The sequence below is a fragment of the Pristis pectinata genome, chromosome 7 (genome assembly GCF_009764475.1).
Source record: "Pristis pectinata isolate sPriPec2 chromosome 7, sPriPec2.1.pri, whole genome shotgun sequence".
In the NCBI taxonomy this organism is placed as follows: domain Eukaryota; kingdom Metazoa; phylum Chordata; class Chondrichthyes; order Rhinopristiformes; family Pristidae; genus Pristis; species Pristis pectinata.
The window spans coordinates 30,766,710-30,786,833 of record NC_067411.1 but is presented as its reverse complement, the minus strand read 5'-3'; the positions used below and the strand labels follow the sequence as shown (position 1 = coordinate 30,786,833).

The window sequence follows — 20,124 nt, the reverse complement described above, 5'->3', positions numbered from 1 at the left end:
CTGGAAATCTGAAATTAAGGCACAAAATGCTGGAAAAACTCAACAAGTCAGCCAGCACCTACAGAGAGAAAGAGAAACAGTGTAAGCATTTCAGGTTGATTTCCTTTCAACAGAACTGGGAATGGTTAAAAATAAAACAGGCCTTAAGAGGCAGAGAAAATGGAGAGCACAGAATAAAGAACAAAAAGAGCTGTGAAAAGGTAGAAGTCCAGAGAGATAAAATGATAAAACAGGATGAAAGTGTATGGAGAAAGATAATGGTCTTGGGGAACGGCGCTGATATATCTTTATGCAGCTTGCTGTCAAATTTTGTTTGATAGTGCTTATGTGAAGCACATTGTGGTCTCTTACTTCAGGAGTGTAATATAAATGCAATTGCGATAATAGTTAGAAGGGAGCACCAACAGGAGTTTGCTCCTGTGTCTTTGTTGTCCAGTGTAATGTTGATTGAAAAGAAAGGAAGGACTGTATTTATATATCAGGAATTATATCTTCCCAACAGGCGTTATGGCCTATGAAGTACTTCTGAAGGAAGTGCAGCTATTAATTTACGCACAGTAAACTCCAACAAGTGGAAAAGCGATAAGGATCAGTTCATCTGTTTGAAGGACGCACATTGGCCAGAATATTGGGGCAGACTCTTCTGCTCCTCTTCTAAGCAGTGACTTGGTATCTTTTACAAGCATTGGCATAGCGTTGTATGCCTCATTCCTGGAGGAGAGAGAAGTGAAACAGAAACTAAAAGGAATGAACAGAAATACATAAAACACACTTCCATTCTTATAACTGTTGATTAAGCTTTTTGCACATGAAGTGTTTCTATAATCTTGTGTTTTAATGGCAAGTAAAATACTATACAATTTCACCAAAATACATACTGTGCATTATGAACCCATGAACTCTTTTTCAACCTATGCTTTTGTCTCTTTTCACTGCTTCCAGTTGGCTGTGTAAGTAATTGTTATACACAGCCTCCAAAGAAGAAAGCATTTACATCCTCAAGCCCTCTAAAAATATATAACAAAAAATATATGGTAACTTCTGAGGTCTTGTAATGTGCTTCATGAGCAAATAAAGAGCAAAATGGATTGCAAATAAGTCTGGTTTACAAAATATTCCATCTCTCAAGTTTGTTCTAAAGTAAGTAGAACCAGTTTGATCACTACATTGTTTACCCATCTTTGCCTTATATTCTTCAATGACCTCAGCCCACAAAAATCTATCATTTCTTGGATCATTTTATGATTACAACACAGAAGGTAGCCATTTGAACTATCACGTTTGTGCTGACTCCTTGTATATCAACCCTGTTCATCCCTTCTTGCTCCACAGACCTGCATATCAGATTCTCTCATGCCTATTCTGTTCCTTTTAGAAACTCTTGATTGAGCTGCTTTCCACCACCCTCATGACAGTGAGATCCAAATCACAAATTCTCAATGTCTGAAGCTTTTCCTTGAAGTATTAGCCAGTGAGCACGGCTCTTTACCCTTTATTCTGTCTAAACTCATCACATTCTCTCAAATCTTCTACTGGCATTCCTTTCTCAATGGATGACAACCCAAATTCTCCAGTCTGGACCTTGTAATTAGAATTCCTGACCCATGGATCTGTTCTAGTATTTCTCCTCCACTCCCTTTCAAGGACTTCTGTATCCTTCCTAAAATGTTGTGAACAGAATTGGACACAATACTCCAATTACCTATCATTTCTCTCTCTTTCTTTGATAACAAAAGTCCAGAACTTTCCCCACAACTGAGATTAAACTGATTGATCTGTTAAATGGGCTATTTAACAGCCCACTCAATATTTCACAGAATTTGAGAATGCTTCCAGAATGAAAGGAGGCCTATTGTGTTTGTACCTATTCTTAAGTAAGAGCTATCTATCCTCCCTCCTCTCCACTCTCAGTCCTGATGCAGGGTCTCGACCCAAGACATTGACAATTCCTTTCTTGCCACAGATGCTGCTCAGCCCGCCGAGTTCCTCCAGCAGTTCGTTTTTTTTGCTCTAGATTCCAGCATCTGCAGTGCCTTGTGTTTCTATGCAGCCTTTTCTCATCCTTCCTACTTCAATACCTCATCATTAAATTTCATCTGCCATCAATCCATTCCACCAGCTTCTCCTTGAAGCCTACCACCATCCTCAACAGCTCACCACACTTTCAAGTTTTTGGTTTTCCACAAATTTGGAATTTATGTCTGCATACCCAAATTCGGAGTAAAAATAGGTATGTGAGAAAAGCAAACAATAAACAAGGTGAAAGCAAATAATCTTCTTCCCAGGGAGGCATTGCTAAAAACAAGAGGGCATAGGTTTAAGATCAAAGGCGATGGACTTTAAAAAGGACATCAGGGGCAGTTTCTTCATGCGAAGGGTGTTGCGTATTTGGAATGAGCTGCCAGAAGTAGTGGTTGAGGTGGGCACATTAGCAACATTTAAAAACCATCTAGATAAATACATGGATAGGAGAGGTTTAGAGGGTTATAGGCCAAATACAGGCAACACAGTCAGTATGGATGAGTTGGGCCGAAGAGCCTGTTTCCATGTTGTATGATCCTATGACTCTATGACCCCTGGGCAATGTCACTGTGTACTTCCCTACAGTCAGTAAGGCAACCTTTCACTACTACACTCTGTTTCCCGTTTCTTTGCCAGTTTTTTTTTAATCCAGGCTGTTACACTCCATTTTATTCCATGGCCTTCAGTCTCGAGGACAACCCAATGTGTAGCATCTTGAAAGTCCATCTATGTCACCAACTACATTCCCTTCATCGATCCTCCCTTTTATTTCATCATTGACCTCTGTTGAAATATTTAGGCTCAAAATGCCTATAAAAATCTCTGCTGGCTTTCACTGATCAATCCACACTGGTCCAAGTGACTGCCAATTCTGTCCCAAAAAATTGTTTCCAGAACTTTCCCCACAACTGAGATTAAACTGATTGATCTGTTACCCCTATACCTTTTTATGAACAAAAGTGCAAGATTTGTGATTTTCCATTTAAGTTCCACCTGAGTCTGTGGATATTTGGAAGATTATGGCCAGGCTTTCTGCAATTTCCTCTCCTAGGTCCCTCAGCAACTTAGTCTGTATCTCATCTTGATGAGGACGTTTATCCACTTAACTTCCAACTAGCCTTTTTGGTATCTCTGTTTATCAATTTGTCACCCATCTAGAATCTCCACTATATGTTCCTTTGCTGAAACCCTAGAACCACCTTCTTCCTTGGTGAAGACTGATGTAAAATACTCCATTGGTATCTCAGTCAGATCTTCTGTCTCCAGGAGTAAATTTCCTTATTGGTCTCTGATCGGCTCCAGTTCTCCTCTTACAACCCTTTACCTGCTCACATGCCTATAGAATATATTTAATATCCTTTTCTGTTTGCTGCCAGTCTTTACTCATGCTCACTCTTTGCCTCTCTGATTTTCTTTTGCACTTCCCTTCTGAATCTTCTGTAATTAGCCTGGTTCTCACATGTGGCATCTATCTTATGTTGTTCTTTCTCTCTGATGTTTTGGCCATCCATGAACCTCTGTCCTTTGCCTCATGGATTGTACTCAATTTGCAGTTGAAACACTTTAAAGGCTACATTTTTAGCTCCCAAGCCAATTCACCCAGGACAGACCTATATTAATCCCAATGAAAATGGCCTTCTTCCAACTGATTACTTATCCTTGAAGTGATCCTTATTCTTTGCCGCAAACATTAAATACTGTACTATATTGTGATCAGTCTTTTCTGGATGCTCTCCCATTGATATTTGCTCTCTTTGGCCTGGCACCTTTCCTAGAAATTTTCTAGCAATGCTGCTTTGTCATTGGGTCACACATGTATAGATCAAGAAAGTTATTTGGAATACATTTCAGAAACTTCACCCCTCTTGTCCTTTATGTTATTACTATGTCTATATCTGAATAATTGAAATCTTCCATTCTCACTGCTTTGTGGGTTTTTGTACATGTTTACAAATTCCCTGCAAATTTGCACCTTAATATCCTTTCTACAATTTGGTAGCCTTCTGAATAGTCCAGTAGCGTAAGTCTACCTCTATTGCTTCTTAATTTAAAACAGATTTTGTCCTCAATTGTTCGTGGATATCACTCTATCTCTCCAGCACTGTAATATTCTCCTTCATCGTTCTCCTTTCTTCCTGAACACCCTGGTATCCAGGAAGATAATTAGAACCTATATTTGTCATTTCTTTAAACCAGGTCTCATTCTTGTCACAGCATAATCCCATGTAGTTGGGTATCCCTATAGCCCACCAACCTTGTTTAGCTAATTGATTATATTTACGTATACCCTTTGTAACCTATCTTAGATCTTCTTGTAGCCTGTTCTGGTCTGGTTCTAAAAACCTGCTATTTCTTCTTCTTGTGTTATTTATGTCTCCCAATCTTTTATAGCCCTTTTTTTCTTTTAAATGCTACCTTCCTCTTTCCAAGCTCATATCAAATTAATTTAAATCTCTCATCCCAACACCAGCAAACCTTCCAGCCATGTTGAGATGCAATCTTTCTGGTACGTAGAATATAGAACATTATAGCACAGTACAAGCCCTTTGGCCCACGATGTTGTGCCAACATTTTATCGTGCTCTAATATCTATCTAACCCTTCCCTCCCACATAGCCCTCCATTTCTCTATCATTCATGTGGCTATCTCTTAAATACCCCTAACGTATCTGCCCCCACAACCTCTGCTGGCAGTGTGTTCCATGCACCCACCACTCTCTATGTAAAAAGCTTACCTCTGACATCCCCCATAAATTGGTCTTTTTAGATCCCATCTCCCTCAAAACTGGACCAAATGCTCCAGGAATAAAAAAAAACCCTTCCAACTACACCACCTTTCCAGCCACACACTTATCTTTATTGTCTACAATACTCATGGCACTAGAAGTAATCTGGATGTTCCAACCTTTGAGGTCCTGCTTCTTAATCACTTTGCTAACTCCTTAAGATCTACCAGTAGGATCTACCTACTGGTACTGATATGGACTACAGCTTATTGCTGTTCATCATCCAGAGTATTTTTGCAGCCATACTGTGGTATCATAGAATCTGCACAGAAACAGGCCCTTCAGCCCATTGAGTCTGTGTTCACCGTCAACCACTCATTTACCTTAATCCTACCCTTACCCATTTTATTCTCCCCACATTCTCATCAATTCCCCCCCTCCCCAATCAACCACACACTGATATACCAGGGACAATTTACAGTGGCCAATTAACCTACCAACCCCTACGTCTTTGGGATGTGGGAGGAAACTGCAGCATCTAGGGTAAACTCACATGATCACAGGGAGAACATGTAAACTCCACACAGACAACCCTGGAGGTCAGGATCCAACCCATGATACTGGAGCAGTGGGGCAGCAACGCTGCTAGCTATGCCACAGTGCTGCCCTTATCCCTGCCATTAGAGGAGGCAATGTACTGTCCTGGAATAATTTGGTCAACCACAGAGACAACTGCCTGCTCCCCCAACTACAGAATCCCCTCTGTCTATTACTCTCTCACTGTACAGTTTAGCCACCCATGGTACCAAGGTCTTGGCTCTGGTACACTCCCCAGGGGAATCCTCTGCCCTGTTATTATTCAGAACTAAACACAAGTTACAGTGAAATATGCCCTCGAGTTACCACCCAGCTGAGTAAATATTACACTGAATTGCCAAATATATATTGCATGGTGACATTCTGAACTAAGGGTTGAACATAAAACCTTTAGATCCAGAAGCGGGAGTACTACACCACACTAAAATTTCAGATGCACAGGTTTCTTTCTATATATAGTAATTACTACAGAAATGTAAGTTGGTGTTTTATTGCAGATTAAATTTCGATTCATGTTATTTAATACACATTGAAAATCAAGGAGTCAAAACAGAGTCTCTATTAGACAGACTCCAGAAAGATGAACTAAATGCTGAGTAAATAAGTAAGTATAAGTTATCAACCAAGGCATGGTCATGTTTTCTGTGAGTTATTTTCACATCATGGATTTGTCTGTAAAATTAAATCAACATTGGCATATTTTCATTACATTTGGTAATTTAGAGTTTAAAACGTTATACAGTCATACAGCACAGAGATGGCCCCTTCAGACCATTGTATTCATACAGACTTTTTAGACCATCTACACTAATCCCATTTGCCTACAGTAGAACTGTATCCTTCTATGCCTTGCTTGTTTAATTATCTGTCTAAATGTCTCTTAAACGTAGTGATTGTATCTCATTCCACCACCTCCCCTGGCAGTGAGTTCCAGATATCAACTACTCTCTGTGTAAAAAACACTTACCCCTCAGATCTCCTTTAAAACTCCTTTTCACCTTAAACCAATGCCCTCTTGTTTTTGATACCCCTACCATGGGAAAAAGGTTCTATCAACCCTATCTATGCCTCTCAAAATATTATATACTTCTTATTAGGTTACTCTCAGCCTGCATCACTCCAGGGAAAAGATAAGGATAAGATATCTTTATTAGTCACATGTACATCGAATCACACAGTGAAATGCATCTTTTGCGTAGAGTGTTCTGGGGGCAGCCCGCGAGTGTCGCCACGCTTCCAGCGCCAACATAGCATGCCCACAACTTCCTAACCCGTATGTCTTTGGAACGTGGGAGGAAACCAGATCACCCGTAGGAAACCTACACAGACACGTACAAACTCCTTACAGATAGTGGCGGGAATTGAACTGTAATGGCGCTGTAATAGCGTTAACGCTAACCGCTACACTACTGTGCCTGCCTGCTCGGTGAGGGGAAGGGGTGGAGCAAGAGCTGGCAGGTGATAGGTGGATCCAGGTGAGGAGGGGTGATAGGGAGATGGATAAGGGAAGAGTGGAGCTAGCAACAGTGGCTGGGAGCTGATAGGTGGAGGCAACAAAGGGCTGCAGATGATGGAATCTGACTGGAAAGGAAGGTGGATCATGGAACCAAATATGGGAGGTGGGGTGGGCAGATGGGAACAGTAGGGGGAGGGGACCCAGTGGGAGGAGTATAAAACAAGCCCAGCCAATCCAATCTCTCCTGATGACTAAAGTCCTCCAATCCAGGCAACATCCCGGTGAATCTCCTTTGCACTCTCTCCAGTGTAACTACATCCTTCCTCTAGTGTGGTGACCAGAACCAAACACAATACTCCAAGTGCAATCTAACCAGTGATTTTTTTTCTGTCATATAAGGACAGGTGCGGTATCATGTTATACATTCTGTTTGTCAGCTATGCACGAATCTAGATTCTACATATCCTCTTTAAGATCATTCATTCTGATTCCTGTAAATAATAAATAATAAAACCCATTAGTGGATAATTTACGTGAATGCACATTCTAAGTTCACTATGAGGGAGTATATTTCCCTGTAGAGCAGGCAAATTCTCTTGGTCATCACCAGGGTCAGGAGTAAGCAACAGGAAAGAACAGGTGTCCTCTTGTTTTTAAGCATGTTCTGCCTCTGTGAGGGTGAGCCTATGCAATAACTAAGACTTCTGATACTTACAATTGAAGAGCTGAAAATGCAATTTCTAAAGTCCATCCTTGATTTCAATCACTTCTTAGCAAAAACACCATTCAAAAACTTTATGATGATATTGGTTATTTCAACAATTCAAACTGTTTTGAAGTCCTATGAAAATGAATTGGATTGACTGGTGCAAAAGGTGAGGACCCATAGGAGCCAAGGCAAGTTGGTAAATTGGATGCAAAATTGGCTTGGCAATAGGAGACAGAGGGTGATGATGTAAGGTTGTATGTGTGATCTGGATGCCTGACTCATCGTGTTCGACAGGGATCGGTGTTGGGACCCTTGCTCTTTGCAATATGTGTGAACAATTTGTATCTGGATGTAGGAGGCACGGTCAGTGAGTTTGCAGATGACATGAAGATTGGTGGAATTGTTGACAGTGTGGATACAGGGTGGTATTGATGTGTTGGTGAAATGGGATGAGAAATGGCAGATGGAGTTTAATCCTGATAAATGTGAGTTGATGCAATTTGGGAGTTCTAATGAGGCTAGGACATACACCATGAATGGTGGGGTCCTAAGGAGAAACGAGGAACAGAGCGACCTTGGTGTACAAGTCCAACAGAGCGACCTTGGTGTACAAGTCCAAAGATCCTTGAGTTGGTGGATAACGTGGTTAATAAAGCAGATGGAATACTGGTCTTCATTAGTCAGAGCAGTGACCTCAAGAGCAGGAAGTTTATGCTCCAACTCTGTAAAACATTGGTCAGATTGCAGCTGGAGTACTGTATACAGTTCTGGTCGCCACACTGCAGGACAGATGTGATAGCACTGGAGAGGGTGCAGAGGACATTCTCCAGGATGTTTCCAGGGATGGAGCCTTTCAGTTATAAGGAGAGACTGGAGAGGCTGCGTCTGTTTTCCTTGGAGGAGAGGAGATTAAGAAGGGATATGGTTGAGGTGTGTAAAATGATGTGGGGTATAAGTAGGGTAGACTGCAAGGAACTTTTCCCAAAATCAGAGGTCAATAAAACTGGAAGACATAGATTTAGGATAAGAGATTTAGAGGGAACCCGAGGCGGACCTTTTCCGAAGAGAGAGTGGTGAGTTGCTGGAATGCACTGTCAGAGAAAGTGGTGGAAGCAGTCATTGACAGCATTTAAGATGGCTACTTGAATCACCCAGGCAGAGAAGGCTACAGGCCAAGTGATGGAAGATAGGATTAGTAAAGGATTGGGATAGGACTAGTAATAGGATTAGGGAGGGTGCCCATTGGTCGGCATGGACTTTGCGGGCCGAATGGCCTGTTTCCATGCTGTGTGACTCTACGATTTTTTGACACGCGTTAAGATTTTGCATTGAAAATAAGTCTCCTTGCGACGTTCAGTGAACAAATGCACTGGTACTGGTTGATGAAGGAATGTATCTTGACAAGCGGCGAAAAACGAGTGCGTCAACAATGGGCGAAGTGAAAGCAGAGAGGTCCCTTTAAAGGTCCGGAATGGTTTGCAGTGCGGAGAAACGCCTTTCCAGCAGAGGGCACATTGAGCCCCAAGAATGGGCAGCGATACTGACAGGTGAAACTGGCCTCGGATCAGTCCAGCTATGGACAGGAAACCCACAATGGCACGACCCGTTTTATTTTTTTTCTTTTTAAGAAAATCGGCTTTTACTTTCAATAATTCTACAAATGATTTTAACTGCCCGCGGGCTCAACTGTGGCACAGAACCTCCCTCCCGTTTCTTTTCCATGGAATCCCTATTAATTAATCGTCTCAACAATTTGATGGGAGTTTAATTGGATCTAGACTGCAGCTGAGGCGTGGGGTGTCCATGCCTCAAGACTAGTACAGATTTGCGCCGTATCCTCCAACGAGCTCACCAACCAGCCAGGGACACTGGCCAGTCAGACCCACCTTCCCTGAACTAAAGCAACACATCGAGGCCTCTCTCCCGCTCTAATGAAGAGAAAAGGAGGTGCACACACACAAAAAAAGTTTCAGAGTCTCCTTATCCATTTTCTTTCTCCCTCCAATTCAGCGTGTAGGATCGTGTTTCATAGAAAGCCGTTCGGTGACTGAGCCACTGTGTGGGAACACCGAGGCATCGGAAGAGCTAGCCTCCGGAATGGAGCAGGCAGACACAATGTGGTTTTCAAATGCAAAATATTTTCTGTCGGGTATTCGAGTGCCGAACATTTTAACAGTAACTCGCACTTCTGTAGGTGTACAACTAGGACTGGACGATCTTAATTCTCTAATAAAGTTATTGGAACTTCTGTCAGACTATCATCTCCCATCCTCAAAGCAATTAATGAGTGGAAATGCAGTCCTAATCCTACAGAGAGATTGTGTCTCCAGTAACCATCGGCCGTGCAACACACATTTTCATCCTATTTTTGGTAATTGATAAGGAACCTGCTCAGTCCATTACTTCTATGTTCAGATGTACCCTGAATTAACAATAAAAGTTTTTTTAAGGCAAAATGATGCGAGGTTTGAAAAATTAATGTATATCATTCCCCTTCCAAAAGTAGCTGTGCTGATAAAGAGATAATGCAATGAGTCAGAGGGGGTTTCTGGGAATATTAGCAGTAAAATTGTTTCAATGTTAAATTACTAGGGCGCACTGTGAAACGGAAGCTGCTGGCATAATCCAGCGCCAGGGTTTATTCCTGTTCCCTCCTCGTTTTTTGAAAGCAGCATCAGAGCAAGGTTTAAATCGGTTTGCCATTTGGCGGAGCTCTGTTTGTAAGCAAACATTTTTTTTACACTGTTTCTCCAGCTTGCATGCCAAGGGGAGGGGTGGGGAAAAAAGAGGGGCAAGAGTATTGTGGGGATATTGGTGACAGGGAGGTCGAGGAAGGAAGTGGGGCAGCTTTGTTTAACAAGGACATTTCTCTCTTTCTCCGTGTGGAGTGTGGGATTGTATGGAAGGGAGCGTCGGGCTCTTGAAGGAAGACGAAACATAAGGGAAGAGGGAGGAGGAGGAGGAGGGCAAAATAAAACCAAGGGAGAAATAACTGGATACAAGAAAAGCCCAGAGCGGTTGCGAGTTGGACTGCGGCACACGGAGAGGGGCACGGGAGAGTGATTGAGAAGGCTGCGGGCTGTGAAGTCTTGCACATTCAGACAGGCTTTCGAAGGGGGAAAGTGTCCAGGAGCGAGAGGCGGAGCAGAGCAGCCGGCACCCCCCATCCGAATGGCAGCTTGCGACAGGTCCCCGGTGCACCATCCGCCGCCGAGAGGGAGCTGCACACAGTGAACGGCCGCCGCCTTCCTCCGCCGGAACACAGGGAGAAGGTGGAGACGCGAATGGAGCCCAGTCGCATCTGGGGTTGAGCGGAGGACGTCGGTTGTACCCGCTCAGTGCATGCACAGGGTTGCCTCACCGTCTCTGGAGCCAAGATCTCTACCCAACAGGGGCTTATCTTCCCGCAGGAGAGCCCAGCTAAGCTCTGTGGTAAGAATAAAGGGATGCACTTGTGTACCCTTACACACACCATCTATACGAACCGCGTCTTTCATTTCCAGCCTTCCTACATTCATTGCATTCACTTCATCTTCGTTGCGCACACACTCTCTTGCTTCGGATTTTATGCCTTAATAACCCTTTCCCTCCCTCCCTAAGCCGGTTGTTTTGTGAATTCCCCGCTCATTGTGTGTTGGATTTGCTCTTCTTCCCATCGCACGTCATTCTAATGGGAAACCGACCGTATTTCATTTACGGGTTGATTCTTCGTGTACCAAGGTGCGGAAAACACGTTCCTTCATGATGTTAGGAATACTAATGCAGGAACAGATGTTCCGTACGGAAATGTGGCTTCCCTATTTTTGGGATTTTCGGATGAGCGATGGTTTGTAGAAACCTCAGATTCCGGAATGCTGTGTATTTTAAAGTGGTGCTACACTATTAAGGGCGAAGGTAGGGTGCAGTTCACAGCACAGGGTTAGAGTTGGAATATATTGGATGTGTTGGAAAATGGGGAGTGTGGGACTCTCAGGGAAACGATGGTTTCTGCTGGTGTCGACCACGCCGTGTGAGCTTCATCGCATTTATCACGTTATCACGTTAACCATTACTTTCGTAATGGCATCCGTCTGACTTGTAAAAGAATGTCACGGGTTTATGTCGCTGGTGCTGCGATCAAAATCCCATTCAGCATTCCAAATTAATACTGGATTGTCCCTCAACGTTTCTAATCTGCTGTGCGCTCCACAGTGCAACCAACGTGAAATAAATGGTCACTCAAAACCTTTTTATTAGTTATGAATGAACGTGTGCATGTTAGAGTGCGTGGGAGACTTCAGTTGCATTGAGCCACGTATTTACGTTTTTTATTGCTATTGTTAGTTTTTGACAATGCAGCGAGTTTTACTTTTAATAAGTAGATCCAGTGGAGGCGGTTTTGGTAAAGTGTTACTTGCTCAGCAGTTTGTGTTGAGTAGAGAAACAGTATTGTCTTGGTAACTCTGCATTAACTTAAGCCTGTGAGAATGGCGAGGAGCTGGTAGGTTTTTTTGATGTTCTGCTTGGCTGACTAACCTGAATACTAAAAAGCATTCCATCAGCAGCTGACCCTGTTAGCAGTTTTTCAATGGCACCCTGTTTTCTAAAGCTATTGCAAGGGTCCAAGGAAGAAGAAAGGGAGCCCGGTAGTTCTCTCTGAATAGCTCTTAGTGCCAGCAGGTTAGGGAGTCGGGACCAGATAGTGCTACCTCTTTGTAAGGGGAACTATCCACCATTACTGCTGCAGTAGCTGTCATTCTATCGATTGTAACCGGGGGCAAATTCTACTCATTTAACTTGAACCGTGGAAAAAGAGAGCTTATTTTATTATATGGTGTGATCACATGGACGGGAGGATTCGGGTGTCATTATCTTGTGTCATTTTAAACAAATCATGCACTTGTGCTAAAGTGAATTTCTTCCCCGTGGACTGAACTGCATTCACGACAGCTCTGTAATTCTATTTAACCCTGGTGGGTGAGGTAGTGATTTGAAAAATTGGAATGTCTGCATTGAGGTTGTAGGACTTACAGTCTGCTGTAATTGCAATTGAAAGTGGTTTGAGGACTGCACATTAGGATTGGTACAACAGTCCATTTAACATATAGTCAGTTTGCATTAGGAGTTTCTAACTACTGATTTCAGATATGTTCAATTCAGTGATGGAAGTGTGCAGGATTAGTATAGCCAAATGACATCAGGACAAAGGGGTTTTGCATGAGAATTTTATTTTTGTCTTGCCTTTTTCCCTTTTAAGAATAGTTCATGTATTATTACTAATGATGAATACGGAACTATGAAATAGACCAGTGCACGTTCTAGTCCTTGTCTTCAAGTAATCTACTTCCAAGTGGTTGTGTTCAAGATGCTTGGCTGAATTTATATTTATATCCTGTAGGGAGGAAAAAAGTATTGAAGGATTTGAATAATTTTATTAAGATGAGATTTTTGTTTGGCAAACCCACTGTGTGGTCAAAAAGACAGTCCTGTTGTTTTGGAATCTGTTCCCATATTGGATGTAGTTAGATAACTGGGAAGGAAATTTATTCATAACATGAGTGAGTATTGATTCCAAAGAATATTACAAAACTCCAGGAACTGGATTGGAATGAAGCCACTATACATAAATTAAAACCCGGACGAGGGCTCTACAGGACTTTCTCTTTTCTCCATGGTCTTTGAGCCTGTTCATTTTTATTTTTAAAAAAAATCACTTCGGATGGCCAGGGGTAGTTTGAACCATATTGTTGGATTTTTGGAAGGGAACATAAATCATGAATGGAGAAGTTTATCTCCCAGTTATCCAGAATGAGTTCTTATCCACCTTTTGGGATCTGAAAGAGAGAACAGTTCACAGCTTGTATTAAATATTAATGTGTTTGTTCATCTAGCTTTAATCTTTTTCTGTTTTCTGATCTCTAGTTTGTCGAAGGCTGTTTAGTTTCTAATCAAAGCCTGAGGTATCTTTTATCTTTATTTTTAGGATTAATCCACTTGGTTTCAAGTTTACTGATGAATGAAGAGCTAATGAATTACTTGGGGCTTTTTCCAAATGGGCACAATTTTGAAATGTTACCTTCACCCCTCATTTAAACATAGTGAATACAGTCGATGTTTGTTTGTGCACTAACGATCACTTGTTTAAAGATAAAGTTTGACCTTGCTGAAAATACCTACCAGTCAGCTTGACTTTAACATCTCATTTCTGATAGGAGAGTGAATAAGAATCTTTCGTTTAATGATTTAAGCTCTAGCCTGTAGTCATGAATATTTTCAGTTCTGTCATGTTATTTCGTAAGATGGAAGGAATAGTCAGTTGAACACTACAGCACTAAATTCATACAGCCATTGGTTAGTGTGGCTTTGTATCACTAGATCTTGAAACTAGCTCCAGGCTGTTTATTCTGAATGGAAAGGCCTCAAAAGATGGCTCATTAAACTCATTTTATCCTCCCAAGTCTGTTCTGTTTGCACAACGCTAACTGCTGTGATGGTTACAAGATGATTTCAGCCAAATTTGGTTGATTATTTGGTTGAGATCATTCACCAAGACATGATAACTTATCTGTAAATGCTGTTCTTGTGATTTATGGATTTCTTTTGTTTTTGAACAGAAAGTCAGCTTTGATATCTTGCACAAGAACATTAGATCATCCTTTGTGCAGTTGAAAGTGACGCACAATGCTTCATGCTAATCTTTTGAAAAGACTGCCAATAAAAGCTGAATGATTAAATTCTTGAGCAGTAGTGTGTTGTAATGAGTAGAAGGAAGAAGGTAGGGTTTATTGGTATTTGTTTCTTTGCTCTCTCGTATATGAAAATGCAAAAAGTGCTGTTACAATGACATTTTTCTGTACACATTAACCTGGACTTAAGAATTAAAAAGGTGCTGCTGGATTGTTGAGTCCCATTATTGGTTTAGAAATAGTCATTTTTCATGTGTCTGTCTTTTTGGCACACTCTGGTAACTGCCTGGGGTGGATGTGGGGAGTGGTGAAAGAACAACATTTTAGGAATGTGCAAACAAATTGAAATTTTAAGGCATTTTTGCTGAGGGATAAAGTTCAGATATGATTGTGGTTAAATTGGGTTGTTATCTGGAGAGAAGCAATTGAGTAAATTGAAGCGGGCAAAAGTGATGAATAATAACCAGTATCACAATGTTTTGTCAGTTCATTTCACTGTAGATTAAGAAGTTGCAGTATGGAAATGGGTCATGTGGCCTGCCCTCTCTGGGTGGAACTTCACTGCCATCTGTTCCCAGCCTGTCTGAGCGGGAAGCAGGCCTAGTCACTGTTACCTATGTCATTCCACGTTACCTTTCCCCTTTCCCTTCACTTGCCTCTGCAGAAACTGCTGCATGTAAATCACCTGCTATGTTTCTGAAAAATCCATCTCATTGCATTCCTTATCTACAAATAATGAAGCAGTCAGTCCCCATATACAGCAAGTCCTGGATAATGGTAACAACCAGACTGCAGAACTACTTGTCAATGACAACCAACATCAAAAGGGACTCCATTGTTCAATGTTGCCAAGTTTCACTGCTGTCAGTGTCCTTGAGTGGAGGTAGGGGTTCACCATTGACCAGAAACAGAACTGGATTGGCCCATAATTACTGGGGCTACGTGTGTAGATCAAAAGTTTGGTAATAAGCCGTGACTAACTCAACTCCTGATTCGTCAATACCTTTTTACCATCGACAAGACACAAGTCAGGATTGTGAAAGGGTGCACTCTTGCCTGGTTGGGTGTAGCTCCAACCACACTGGAAGATCAGCACTATCCAGGACAAAGCAGCTCATTGGATCAGTACGCAATTCACTATCATAACATGCATTAATTCCTTTGCCAGCATTTTCTGCTTGAAGCGTGCACCTTCCGTAAGATGCAGTGCAGTACCTTGCCAAGGTTTCTTTCATAGCCTCCCAAATTTGTGACATCTGCCTAGCTGGACAAGTTTACTTCCATTTGCAAATTGTCTTTGAAGCCATACACCTTCCTGATTTGGAAACATATTGGTGTTCCTTTACATTGATGAAAGTACTGGAACTCCTGACCTAACAGCAATGTATGGGTATCTTCACGAGAGACTCAGAGTGATATGGGAACCTGGCATCAGGATTAGACTATATGAGCTTCCATTGACTGTCTATTCTGTGACTCTAGTTCACGTGACTGCCTTTTCATGTGTCCGCAAGTACTTGGGTTAGCAAAAAATATCTCTCTCTCAGATTTAAAGCCAACAATTAACCAAACACCAATTGTCATTTACAGAAGAGAATTCCAAAATGTTGCCACTCTCTCAATGTTGAAACATTTCCTAACATCACCCCCAAATTTTTAGATTCTCCAACCGGTGGAAACAATTGTGGTTAACCCTATAAATTTACCTTAATATATTAAACTGAACAAGTCATCCTAAAGTATTCTAAGATGCCAGTGATTACCTCTCCAGTTTTTGATATCTCTTGTAGCTTGGCTACCATCCTGTTTAGAACCATAGAAAACTACAGCACAGAAAACAGGCCATTTGGCCCTTCTAGTCTGTGCCAAAACATTATTCTGCAAGTCCCATTTACCTGCCCCCAGCCCATACCCCTCCAGACCTCTCTCGTCCATGTATCTATCCAATTTACTCTTAAAAGTTAAGAGCGAGCCCGCATTTACCACATCAGATGGCAGCCCATTCCACACTCCTGCCACTCTGTGAGTGAAGAAGTGCCCTCTAATGTTCCCCCTAAACCTTTCCCCTTTCACCCTAAAGCCATGTCCTCTCGTACTTATCTCTTCTAATCTAAGTGGAAAGAGCCTACTTGCATTAACTCTGTCTATGCCCCTCATCATTTTGTAAACCTCTATCATATCTCCCCTCATCCTTCTCTGCTCCAAGGAATAAAGTCCTAACATGCTCAGTCTTTCCCTGTAACTCAACTCCTGAAGACCCAGCAACATTCTAGTAAATCTCTTCTGCAATCTTTGAATTTTACTGACATCCTTCCTGTAGTTCGGCGACCAGAACTGCACACAATACACACTTACCAACCTCCCAAACCAGTATATCATTGGAGACAATAAATTCTCCATATTTGTTCTAGCCAAGGCTATTTTTTTTAGATTCTACCCACGACATTTAACAACTAAGGTGCAGAAATCCCAAAGTCTGTTTTGGATCCCAGTTGGTTCTAGGTTTTCACTGTTTTAGAAATTACTCATTCTAAAGTTGAAGTCTAAAGTAAATAATCCCATATTTGCCTACATTGAAATCCAATTGCCACAGTTTCCTCTAATCAAGCATTATTAATAGCTCTTTCTAATTTAATGCTTCAGTGTTTGCTATCTTTCTGTCATTGGCAAACCTGGATACATGGTTTTCTGTTCCATCATCTGAATCATTTATAAATATAGTGAATAATTGTGGTCCAGCAGGTACTTGTGGGACACCACCAGTCAGATCCTGCCAATTTGAATACCTGCTCATTAATCTTGCTCTTTCTCCTGTCAACCAGTTTCTCAGTCAGGTCAGTAAATTGTCATCAATTCAATGAGCATCCACTTTAACTAAGTCTCTTATGAGGGACTTTGAAAGATATCTTCTGGAAGTTCATAAAACATAACATCTTCAGGCATTTTATTATGATAAGAAATGAATCAAAAAGAAAATGGATGGGGAAAATTGGCCTTTTTGATGATCCACATATCCCATGACTGAAGTGTTTTGGGGAAAAATATATTGCTTTAAGAGTACTTGGTGAGTACTCTTAAAGTAATATATTTATGAACTTCCTGGGGTAGCAAAGGATGTTATAAGTACAACGTTTTGCTCTCCATCAGCTATTCAAACCAATGTCAAACATATACATTGTTTCTGCCTCTGCTGTTAATTCACTTCTAGCCTTTAGTTGCAGAAACAAACCTTTCTGATGTGCTTGAAATTGTGGCATAATTGGAGATTGATTGTTGGTAAGCGTGGAATGTTTTCCAAAGAGAGGGAAGCCATTACTACGTGAAGAAAATGCGAAGAAAGTCTTCTGTGATCTGTGTCAGGTGTTTCTAAAACTTGGTTTGTGCATTGTGGATGCTTTGGTTTGATTTTTGGCCTGAGAATTTGGATTTGCAAAATTATTTGATCATGGCTAGAAGTACTTCATTAGTAGAGTTCTATTTAGAATGATGACAATTCATCCTTGGGCTTTTGTACTTGACGCAAGGTGCATATTTTTTCTCTTTTCATTTGCAGTTGATGAAAGTACACTGAGGGAATTTATTGAAGCTATTTACTTGATTTGCATATCTGCTTGACCTTAACGTAGAATCACAGTGATTGCAAACAAAATTCTCCAGTGAGGGAGCAGGCTCCCTATTTTCACTTCTATTGTATGTGCAATGTGAAGAACCCAAATTTTATCCCTTACTGCAATTTAAAAGTAGGCTGCCCATCATATTACTGCAGATGTCAGTGTTATTTTTATTGCCTTGATTCATATCATGTGAGTGTCTGAGGTCAGACAAGCATGAAAGTGTGCAGTATGTAATTGTGCTGGCTATTAATTGTAAAATTACGGGATTGTACTGTTACCCGCAACCTGTGTGAAACAGGTCCTGATGAAGGGTCTTCGCCCGAAACGTTGACTGTTCACTTCCCTCCATAGATGCTGCCTGACCTGCTGAGTTCCTTCAGCATTTTGTGTGTGTGTGTGTTGCTCTAGATTTCCATCATCTGCAGTCTCTCTTGTGTCTCCTGTGTGAAATTGTTGCTTTGGGATGAGAGTGTACAATTTTACAAGGTACTTCTTTAATTAGAAAAAATTAAGATTGCCCTTTGCACTTGCTCTGCTTAAAAAGTCATGCCTATATGTATGGTTCTGTGCTTTTGTGAATGTATTATGGTCTGAAATCGAGCATGAAAGCAACCTAAATTTCTTACCCGAATGGTCATACTGCTAATGTTGTTGATTTGACCTATTTGCACTGATTTTGTTGGTCACTTTCTCACCAGTGTGCCTTGTCAGCCTGACCTGGCTTGCTTTTACTTCTGTTTGGAGTGCAAATGATTGCTGATTAGTGACTTTGGTGAATAGGTTCCTTGTTGGAGATTTTCTTCTATAGATTAGATCTGTGAGTTCATCCAGTGCATTATCCCACTTAGCAAAAATGACATCTGGATTCCTCCAAAAAAAAAGTGCACACTAATGGGTAAGGGTGAAAGGTCACTTTTTGTAATACATCCTTTTCCATCTTCCATTTTCTCATTTGATAATTTATGAAGATTTGCACATCTGTACTACGTCAGACAGCTGAATGTGGAATTGGATATATTTACAGTGGCTGTGGGGAAAGAAGAAGCGGATTGGAACTAATCTCTTTCAAAAATGTCAGCACAGCACGAGGGGCTAGATTGACATCCTTCTCTGTGTTGCGTTTGATGGACCTGTGTGAGACAAGCCCACTTGTATCACTCTCCATTGAAAATGACGCAGGCAGTGTTAAGTCAGTGTTGAATCCATTGTTATTGATATTAGCGCCGCCTTGCTCTTTATTTAATTGCCTATATTTCCTTGAAAAACCTTAGTGGTGCAGTCAGCATCTCAAATGAAAACACTTGCTAGATTTTAGTGTGAAAGGAAATGATTGAAGACTAAATTAGAGCTATGTTTCCTCGTGTTGGTTGTCAAGCCCGTTAAAATTTGGCATATTCTCGCTTTAATAAGCTTTATCCTCCTGTGCTTGTGCACTTGGCTTCTTTTGATGCAAATTTGACTTGCATACTAAACCAATGCTTTTGAAAGCCAAAGAAATAATTAAAAATTCAAACTGACATTTGTGCATGGGGGATGGGGGAGAGAAGGAATAGGTTTGAGAATGACCCAAATAAAGAAACCCTTTATTTTCTCTGTTTTCTTTCATTAAACCAAGGGTTTTGTAAGGAATTCCTGAGGGTTATTTACGCAGACACATTTTTAGTATTATTATGGAGTATTCTAATAGAATCAAGGAGGAAAGGCTGGAATAGTTGGAGCTATACCTTGCATGAAGGAAAACCGTTCCATTTGTTAAAAGTAAATCATCTCAAACTAAGGATATCACCACAGGAATTCCTCAGGGAGTGTCCTGGGCCCAACCAGTTTCAGATCATATATCTGTCACTGTTCTTCTATCAGAAGGTCAGAAATGGAGACGTTTTATAGCATTTGCAACTCCTAAGGTAAAGAAGCTTCTGTGCCTGCATTTGGCAAGACCCAGGCAACATTTGGACATGGGTTTAAAAAGTGCCAGGCAATGATCAGTTCCAACAAGAGAGAGAGTTTACTATGACCTCTTGACATACAATGGCATTACTATTGAGTAATTTCCCTTCATACCCCTCTCCTCCTTCAACCCCACTCTCCAAATCTCCATTGACTAGTCACAGAGGTTCTGAAGCAACAATTATTAATTACATTAAATAAAACCATGGCTACAGGAAATGGGTGTCCTAAAGTAAGTGACACCCCAGAGCTTATCCATTATTTACAAGGTACAGGTTAGGAGTGTGATAAACTAGCCTGGATCAGTGCAGATCCACCGTCACGTGGAGTTCAACATAATATGTTTGACTGTTCCCTCTTCCTTCAACCAATAGGGACACACCATAGCT

General features: G+C 41.3%; 1 protein-coding gene across 2 annotated transcripts in view; it reads left to right on the top strand.

The window, feature by feature from the left end:
- Positions 1-10,346: 10,346 nt before the first annotated feature.
- adgrl3.1 (adhesion G protein-coupled receptor L3.1) overlaps positions 10,347-20,124 on the top strand; it is a 506,938-nt gene continuing 497,160 nt past the window's right edge. For both annotated transcript variants that reach the window (XM_052019286.1, XM_052019288.1), the window contains exon 1: positions 10,347-10,941. The gene's annotated coding sequence lies outside the window, so the exon portion shown is untranslated. The remainder of the gene's footprint in view (positions 10,942-20,124) is intronic.